Here is an 8,880-nt window from a genome sequence, read left to right as displayed (position 1 = left end):
AAGTCGTCTGAAATTCATAAGCTGGCCGCTGTACCAACCGACCTTCATCAGTCCCGCGGCTAGGTTCGATCTGGTTCTAGCGTATCTCCTGTTTTCGCATGCTAAGGCGTTGTTTGTTCGATGCACGAGTAGGTCTCCTTATGACGCAACTGTGCTCCTTGAGAAATATATATGCTGTTGAGTTAGGTCAACTCTTAGATACAGGACGTTGAAATGAGAAGAAACGGAATGGGCGGAATTGGAAGACGGTATCAAGTACCAGACTCTATCCGGCTCGGGCAGATGAAATTTCTTGCGAGGAGCCACCCGGTATACGCCAGGTCTCCGATTTCGGTGTTGGCTGCTGGGCAGGCAGGCATCATTACGGAGGCAGCGACCAGATGCGGCGCCTGGTCCCGCTCGCCATCCAGCATCCACCTGTTGTGGCGGGGCCCGCGGCGCTCCGTAATTGGAGCGCGCGTCACGGCTGGTCCCTGCCTTCCCGATCCAATTTATTCGTCCTTCTTTTGATGCCCGCTGCGGAAAGAATAGGGCGGCCCACCGCCGCTCCGTAATGGTTGGCCTTAAGAATCCCGGTCGGTCGTAATGAAAAGCGTTTTGTCAGCCACTGCCTCGCCTGCCTCCTTGGCAGCTGGACTGCGTAATTGCTGGCCTCTGCCTTCTCAATGAGCCGAGACCGCACGATAATGGTACTGAAAAATTTAAAACTGTTTGCTCACGCCCATTAGAGATTTTAGCAAACATTTCGGAAGCGCACATTTCCCCTTTTTTGTGCAGTGAAAGGATAATTGTGCAGATAATAGGTTATATAATAATTTTCGTGAATACGATGATCCTTGCCTTACACATATAACAAGCAGTCAAATTAACACGACGCAGATGGAAAATAAGTAGGTAAACTGTTTATTATTTCAAAACTCGTCACCATGACTGTTTATCCCTTTAACCCACTGTGACACAAGACAGTGAGTGTCTTGACGGAAAAGTGGAGGGCCCCTCTATATGATGCGAAGGTTGTTCCGACTACGCGGCAAAAGTTTAGCTTGAATCCCTTACACATCCCTCATACGGACCAAATCTTCCACCGCACGATTTCCACATTTTTAGAACCGTGGAGAAAACATTTGTGGTCTTTTATTTGCTTCAGGCGAAGAGGTGCACGTCTGGATCCAATCGTGGTTCTGCAGACAACCGCAAACATTTTTCCATGAAGGCACTGACTGTCTTGTCTTATAGTGTGATAAATACATTAACAGTTTCGGCGATTACTTTTGAAATAGTAAACAGTTTTGTTACTTTTTTCCTTCTGTCTCGCTTTCATTTGACTGCCCCTTATATTTTTGCTACGTCGAATCTCACTAATATGTCCCTGTCCGTAATGCGTCTGTGGTGTAGCGTGAAAAATATGACGCAGTAGTTCAAATGGCTCTGAGCACTATGGGACTTAACTTCTGAGGTCATCAGTACCCTAGAACATAGAACGACTTAAACCTAACTAACCTAAGGACATCATACACATCCATGCCCGAGGCAGGATTCGAACCTGCGACTGTAGCGGTCGCGCGGTTCCGGACTGTAGCGCCTAGAACCGCTCGGCCACTCAGGCCGGCGACGCAGTAGTGGCAAGAAAGCTAGCCATAATTGCCATAACCTGCTGTGTTGCTCAGTCCTGTCACGAACCGACCCATATGTGAAGAAAATGGTTCTCCGAGATCTAATTTCCCAAATTTTGGGCATGAATTTTGATTATTTAAACTCAAAAGAATACCTTTTACTTCTAATCAAATAAGAGTTGTTAATGAAATCCAAAAGAATGCAATTTAAAAAACCGTAATTAGTTTCGTAAATGATGATTAAACAGGCCATAATTTGGATCAGTTATAAATGAACAGCCGTACAATCTCACACTTGATCAAGGCCGAGCGAGGTGACGCAGTGGTTAGTACCCTGGACTCGCATGCGGGATGACGGCGGTTCAAACCCGCTCCAACCATCCTGATTTAGGTTTTCTGTCATTTACCTAACTCGTTCGGTCCAGTAGTGCAGTCGGGGATGGAGCAGCGGTTGGCGACGAAGGAGCATTGGGGACGGAGCACCAGTGAGGAGAGACCGGCCGGTGTAGCATGGAAGTCTTCCACACGTTCGTGGTCTCCTAAATGACTCACAGTTTTTTGTATGTACCATTATGCCATTCCGTCTCCCAAAGCTGAAAAACCCTACAGCGTATATCAGAACGCAAGTCAGGTTCAGAGATGCCCATCAGCTAAAGCGGTTTCCGCATAGCCTGTTTGACCAGCCTGTTAGCAAGTTCGTTGCCTGGGATGCCGACGTGTCCTGGGGTCCACACAAACACCACTGAACGGCGGGACCAGTCCAGGGCATAGATAGACTCCTGGATGGCTGGATGGACGCTTCCAAAGAACGGCGAGGGTAGCACTGGTCGATGGCTTGTAGGCTGCTCAAGGAGTCAGTACACAGAACAGACAATTGCCCAGGGCATGAACGGACATACTGAAGTGCGCAGGTTCGAATCCTGCCTCGAGCATGGATGTGTGTGATGTCCTTAGGTTAGTTAGGTTTAAGTAGTTTCAAGTTCTAGGGGACTGATGACCTTAGATGTTAAGTCCCATGGCGCTCAGAGCCATTTTTTGAACCAGTACTTTCCGACCGTTGGCGAAACACATGCACTGTCCGACTAAAGGTGACTGGAGTGGGAACGACCGTTGGTTGGTCATTCAGTCGGTCGTCCCATCTGCCGACATCTGCTTGGTCCGTTTCCGTGTGTGGCAGTCGGTCGGTTGGGGCAGAGCAGCGAGGAAGTCTCCGTGGCGGGTGGTCAGGCCGGAGCCGCTGGCGGCGTGCACGCGCGGTTCGAGTTGAGAGGCGCTTCTTGTGAGGGTTACGAAGTTCGTCGCTCACCGAGCGTGAAGTTGAGTGCTCACTTAACCTATTATCAAGCCTCAACTGCTATCACATCTCTTCGTTTGATCCTAGTTGTCGCTTTCTGGGAGATTCCCGCGAGCAAAAACGTGTATGCATTGAAGTCAGCTAGAATTACAGCCGTCTTCCTCTGTCGTGTTTAACTTAATTTAATTCATTCTTTCATCAATGAAGTATATCAGTGGTATTTTCTGCCTTGTGGCCGTTGACGTTCCGTTGACCTGCCCTGGTCGTTGACGTAGTTTTCGGCAGTGTATTTTCCTCGTCGTGTTGATGCTGTCCAGCACGGCATGTAGTTAGACAGCTGAAGTGTTGTTGGTAGTTTTGGGCATTTATTCTGACTTGGCTGGATTGGGCACCAGTATCCAGAACGTTGTGCTATTGACATCTTGTTGTCGTTTGCTGGTCGTGTGGAGCAGAACTGATCTTGTTGGTTGGTTCGTTGGCTGGCCTTCAGTATGGTTGCCTTCCGATTAAGAGGTTGTCGGTCTGGCTGCCTGTCTCACCTAAACGTGCGTTAGTGTTACCTTCCCAGGCCGATCCTTGGAACCTTCTGAGCACCGCTCCTTGTGTTCTAAATAGTGATTTCCTTTCTTGTGAGAGTGACAGTCGACGTCCTTGCCCATGCTTCCCTAATCCGATAGGACTGGTGACTTCGCTGTTTGGTCCCCTCCACCGAATAAACCAGCCAACAAAGTTTATAATGAAAATGAGATAATACGACGTTCTACCGAATGTAAACACAGTTTACGTAGATGACAGCTGTCAGAATCAAATTTCCCTCTGTTAACGTGCCTTGCACCAGTAGCCAACGATCAGCCTTGCTATGATTGGTCAGCGCTCTGATTCTAATGGTGGAGTCAAAAAGTTACACGAAACTCCACTTCTCCACTTATCACAACGAAATACATAAATCACCTGATCAGACGCGCATTCAGAAAAACACTTAACTGCAAAAGATGAGTTAAAGCATATGCATTAATACCTACAATTAAGTGGTGATGGTGGTGGTTAGTGTTTAACGTCCCGTCGACAACGAGGGCATTAGAGACGGAGCGCAAGCTCGGGCTAGGGAAGGATTGGGAAGGAAATCGGCCGTGCCCTTTCAAAGGAACCATCCCGGCATTTGCCTGAAACGATTTAGGGAAATCACGGAGAACCTAAATCAGGATGGCAGGAGACGGGATTGAACCGTCGTCCTCCCGAATGCGAGTCCAGTGTGCTAACCACTGCACCACCTCGCACGGTTACAATTAAGTCAAAAGTATGATGGAAGCAGCAAATAGTTATGACTACTATATGTGATGAAATCACCAGTGACAACATAGAAACACTCTTTGCAACACTACATTTAATTTTAAGGAAAGGAAATATTAGGAAAAATTTGTCACAAAAGAGAAAGAAATTACAGTTGAAACCGTTCAAAAGGATGTTGATCTTTTTAAAGAAACGGCGCTTCGCATTGTAGCTCATCTTTGGGTGGTCTGTGCGTTCTGACGTCAGTGGCAGCTCTTTGGCGCTAGTGGAGTAATTAATGTAGTTGCATCAGTTAGGTAATTGCAGCAAGTACATCCACTTGCGTAGTAAATTATTCCACTGGCGGTAGTAGTATCCTCTATGCACTCCGTCAGTCACATGGCAGTCGGACGTAATTGTTGCTGTATAAATCGAAGTTCGTATGTGTGCGATTGCTACGTTGCGTACATACATTTTTATGGTTGTAAAGTCTGGAACATAGCATTACAATAGTATAAACATCGCTTTTACTCACCGGTCGCGGAGTCACAGACCGTCAACTTTTGCATGACAGTCACGATCTAGAATTCACACGTCCTGCGAAAACAATGTTACACATAACAAACAGTTAAAAATCCCCCACGGCGACAGTTAACGTTTTAGCGCACGCAACAGCTCATTAAGCTGCTTATGAGACAAATATTTTAGAGTACATTAGTCCAAGCAACTCCGGTATACGAAACACATTTCGATTCTAACATCGACAACCACTCTCCAGCCGTGTATACATTGTAGGGCTGTTTGTAGTACTCCACAGAGCTCACAGTATTCGCAGTCTAACATTTTATTTCATAATGTCCACGTTGAAATTTAGCTTAAACGATTACTAAAAAAATAATAACCCGACCATGAATGTTCGTATGTTTTTGTCTAAGACCGTTACAGAACATAAACGCGCGTCTACGCCGCGACACTGCACGCAGCTGACTGACATTGTTCAGTTTCAACTATAGATTTCGCTCTTGTATCATAGAACATACAACAGTGCTGCATATCATATTTTGTTCTACATAGCGCGTTTCACGAAGCATTACAAAGAATATCAGATACCCATTGAAACTTTTGCACTCTCAATTAAAGAGAAGATTCATGTTTCAATATTAAAAAATCTAGAACCAGTCACATTTCACACTATAGAACAAAACAAAAATTACTCTAGACCATCAATGATTATGTATAGATTAAAAGGAAACAAAAGGAAAGAAAGAATAAAAATTTATCTCTCGCGATTAGCAATGTCTTCACAGTGGCTATTGGTGTTTGTCAAAGGAAGTACAGTGGCGAAATAGATACACTGTTGGAATCTTATAGCAAGCGGGTTGGACTGGTCCTGCTAGCTGTAACCAATGGGAACCAGGTGCTGTTGGCTCGTACTGTGTTCCGGTTCCACTGCGCCAAGCACTGTGCCTCCCAGATCTCAGTGTGCCGCTGTAGTCGGAGATTCGTATGTCACAGTGTGCAAAGAAGAACTCGATTTAGGACCTACGGAAAACCCCATAGTGATCAGTACCATGCGTGGATTTCAGTACTCTTACGGCATCTTTATAAGAGGAGGAGGATATTGGTGTTTAACGTCCCGTCGACAACGAGGCCATTAGAGAAGAAGCAAAAGCTCGGATTTGGGAAGGATGGGGAAGGAAGGCGGCCGTACCCTTTCAAAGGAACCATCCCGGCATTTGCCTGGAGTGATCTATGGATCTTTATAAGAGGAAGAGACTTTAATATTCAATCTTGTTATGAAATAAATACTAATAAAGTTGCAAAGATAAAATAAAACATCTGCATTTTGCCGAGTTTATACATGTCGAACGCAATATGATACGCAGCATGGAAATCCGGTTCATTGTCAAGCGACGTATTTTGGTAATCCATTAGAAGAAAAATTGCATGGGAGGGGTCGATAGTTTTCGACGAATGATTTGCTGTTTAAAGATGCTTTCCGGACGTGAAAGTCTAACCTGTTTGAAAAAAAATTGAACTCTAGCTTAAATTTAACGTTAAACGTCAAATGTCAAGTAACTGAAATAAGAATGCAGTTGTAAGGAGCGGTCTCTTTCTGATACGGTCAGTAACGCAATGGATAAAGGAAGAGATTTATAGCAGTTGCAAGTTGGACTAACCGTCGACTTTTGAGGCAAGGCATAGTACGTAGTAATTTTCAAACGGCTAATTCTGATAATTGGTTGCCAAACTATATTGTGAACGCACTCAATCGTATGCTGTGAATAACCGTCTTCTTCAGTTTTGAACTATCATTGGTATTGATATACGAGGTGAACGTCGACTTGAATAAAAATTAACGTCGTAAATTTGAACAGGTGTCCCTGCATATGCAAGGTGTTCCAGGAGGCATGGTCTGTATTCATGAAGGAGACAGGGAGGATCATTCCAAACAAATAAGTGCAGTAAACATGGCCTCTAAGACGCATACCCTAGGAGCTATGAGCACTTGTTCCTCTTAGATACCTTTCACGGCAAAATCACACATTTATTCATTATGGATGAGGATCACCCAGACAGTGATGAATAGAGGTTTCCTGAAATTACTGCAACCAGTCGCCTTTTGTTTTGCTTTTCAATTTTTATCGCCCCATTACCGGTTTAGGACCGCCTAGCGATTCATCAGCAGATGATACATATTTATTGATTGTGCATATAATCAATAAATATGTACCGTCTAATGATGAATCGCTCGGCGGTTCGAAAACGGTAATGAGACAATAAAAATTGAAGAACAAAACAAAAGGCGACTGGTTGCAGTAATTTCAAGAAACTTTTCTTCTAATGCAGACTCTTTCCTTTCTATACTTCGAGATGTGGCAGTATAGATCAAAACAAGAAAACTGTCCAGTAAACACGTTATCTAAAGTCCATAACTTAAGAGCTAAGAGCAGTTGTTCATTTTCACCATTTTTAATGATACGTCTTTTACTGAACGTCATATATCTTAAAGTATGCACTTTAGAGCCTATGTTTGTTATACAAATTTTTCTTCGTTTGGTCCACACTACCACATAACAAAGTACGGAAAGCAAAAAGACTGCAATACAAGGGATTGGTCTCACATTACAGAAGATGAAAAACTACTCGTAGCTGTTAAGGTATGCATTTTGGAGCTCATGATTAGTGAACATTTTTGCTTCGAATGATAGTTGTCGTCATATTCCCGAATACTGATCATTTGTCTTGGAACAGACTGAATACCACGACAACATAAATATGCCACAATAATTGAGCAAACCACGAAGTGCATTGGTCTCTGAAGCGGACAATGCGCGGAAGGAAATGATTTAATTTGTTCTGTGTATAACTTTGGTGATTGGCAACTTGCATCTTCTCTGATGAATCACGAGTTTAGCATCGTATAATGGATAACTGATACGCTGAAGGTGAGCAAGTTCAAGGAAGAGAGACGACCAGCGTCGATTAATTTCAGAACAGAAATCCTTGGCGGCAATGTAGAACACTATAGGAAATTTTAATGCTATATCTGTATCCATCACTATTTGTGAAAGGATGAGAGAGAACAGTTACGTCCTCCCAAGGTCACACACGTCTGTACGTTGTGGGTTTTCAGTGGGTGATGTCGTCTTTCAGCAAGATGTTTCTGCTCGCCTCACAGTTAGAAGTGTTACCTAGTACCTAAAAGTACCCGGTTACTACACTGAAGCGCCAAAGAAACTGGTATAGGCATGCGTATTCAATTACAGAGATATGTAAACAGGCAGAATACGGAGCTGCGATGGCCAGCACCTATATAAGACAACACGTGTCTGTTGCAGTTGTTAGATGGGCTACTGCTGCTACAATGGCAGGTTATCAAAGTTTAAGTCAGTTTGAACGTGGTGTTTAGTCGGCGCACGAGCGAAAGGACATAGCATCTCAGAGATAGCGATGATGTGGAAATTTTCCCCTACGGCTATTTCTCGGGTGTACCGTGAATATCAGGAATCCGGTATAACATCAAATCTCCGACATCCCTGCATCTGGAGAGAGGTCCTGTAACAACGGGACGAACGACAACTGAAGAGAACGTTCAGCGTGACAGAAGTGCAATCATTCCGCAGATTGCTGCAGATTTCAATACTGGGCCATCAACAAGTGTCAGCCTACGGAGCATTCAATGAAACATCATCGATATGGGATTTCGAAGCCGAAGGACCACTCGTATACCCTTGATGACTGCACGACACTGAGCTGTACGCCTGGCCTGGGACCGTGACCACCGACAGTGGGCTGTTGACGACTGGAAACATGTTGCCTGGTCGGACGAGTGCCGTTTCATATTGTATCGAGCAGATGGACGGGTACGAGTATGGAGACAATCTAATGAATTCATGGACCCTGCTTCTCAGCAGGAGACCGTTCAAGCTGATGGAGGCTCTATAAATGTGCAGGGCGTGTGCAGTTGGAGTCTTATGGGACTCCTGATACGTCTAGATATGACTCCGACGAGTAACACGTACGTAAGCATCCTGTATGATCACCTGCATCTGTTCATGTCCATTGTGCATTCCGACGGACATAGGAAATTCCAGCAGGACAACGCGACACCCCTCACTTCCAGAATTCCTACAGAGTGGCTCCAGGAACATGCTTCTCATTTAAACACTTCCACTGGCCACCAAATTTCCCAGACATGAA

At 44.7% G+C, this 8,880-nt stretch overlaps 1 non-coding gene across 1 annotated transcript; it reads right to left on the bottom strand.

The window, feature by feature from the left end:
* Positions 1-4,111: 4,111 nt before the first annotated feature.
* Trnaa-cgc lies at positions 4,112-4,184 on the bottom strand. The gene has a single exon. It is a non-coding gene; the product is annotated as a tRNA-Ala (tRNA).
* Positions 4,185-8,880: the final 4,696 nt, after the last annotated feature.

The sequence above is a fragment of the Schistocerca americana genome, chromosome 2, assembly GCF_021461395.2.
Source record: "Schistocerca americana isolate TAMUIC-IGC-003095 chromosome 2, iqSchAmer2.1, whole genome shotgun sequence".
NCBI lineage: Eukaryota > Metazoa > Arthropoda > Insecta > Orthoptera > Acrididae > Schistocerca > Schistocerca americana.
The sequence above is the reverse complement of the archived record's forward strand: the minus strand, read 5'-3'. Positions and strand labels throughout refer to the sequence as shown.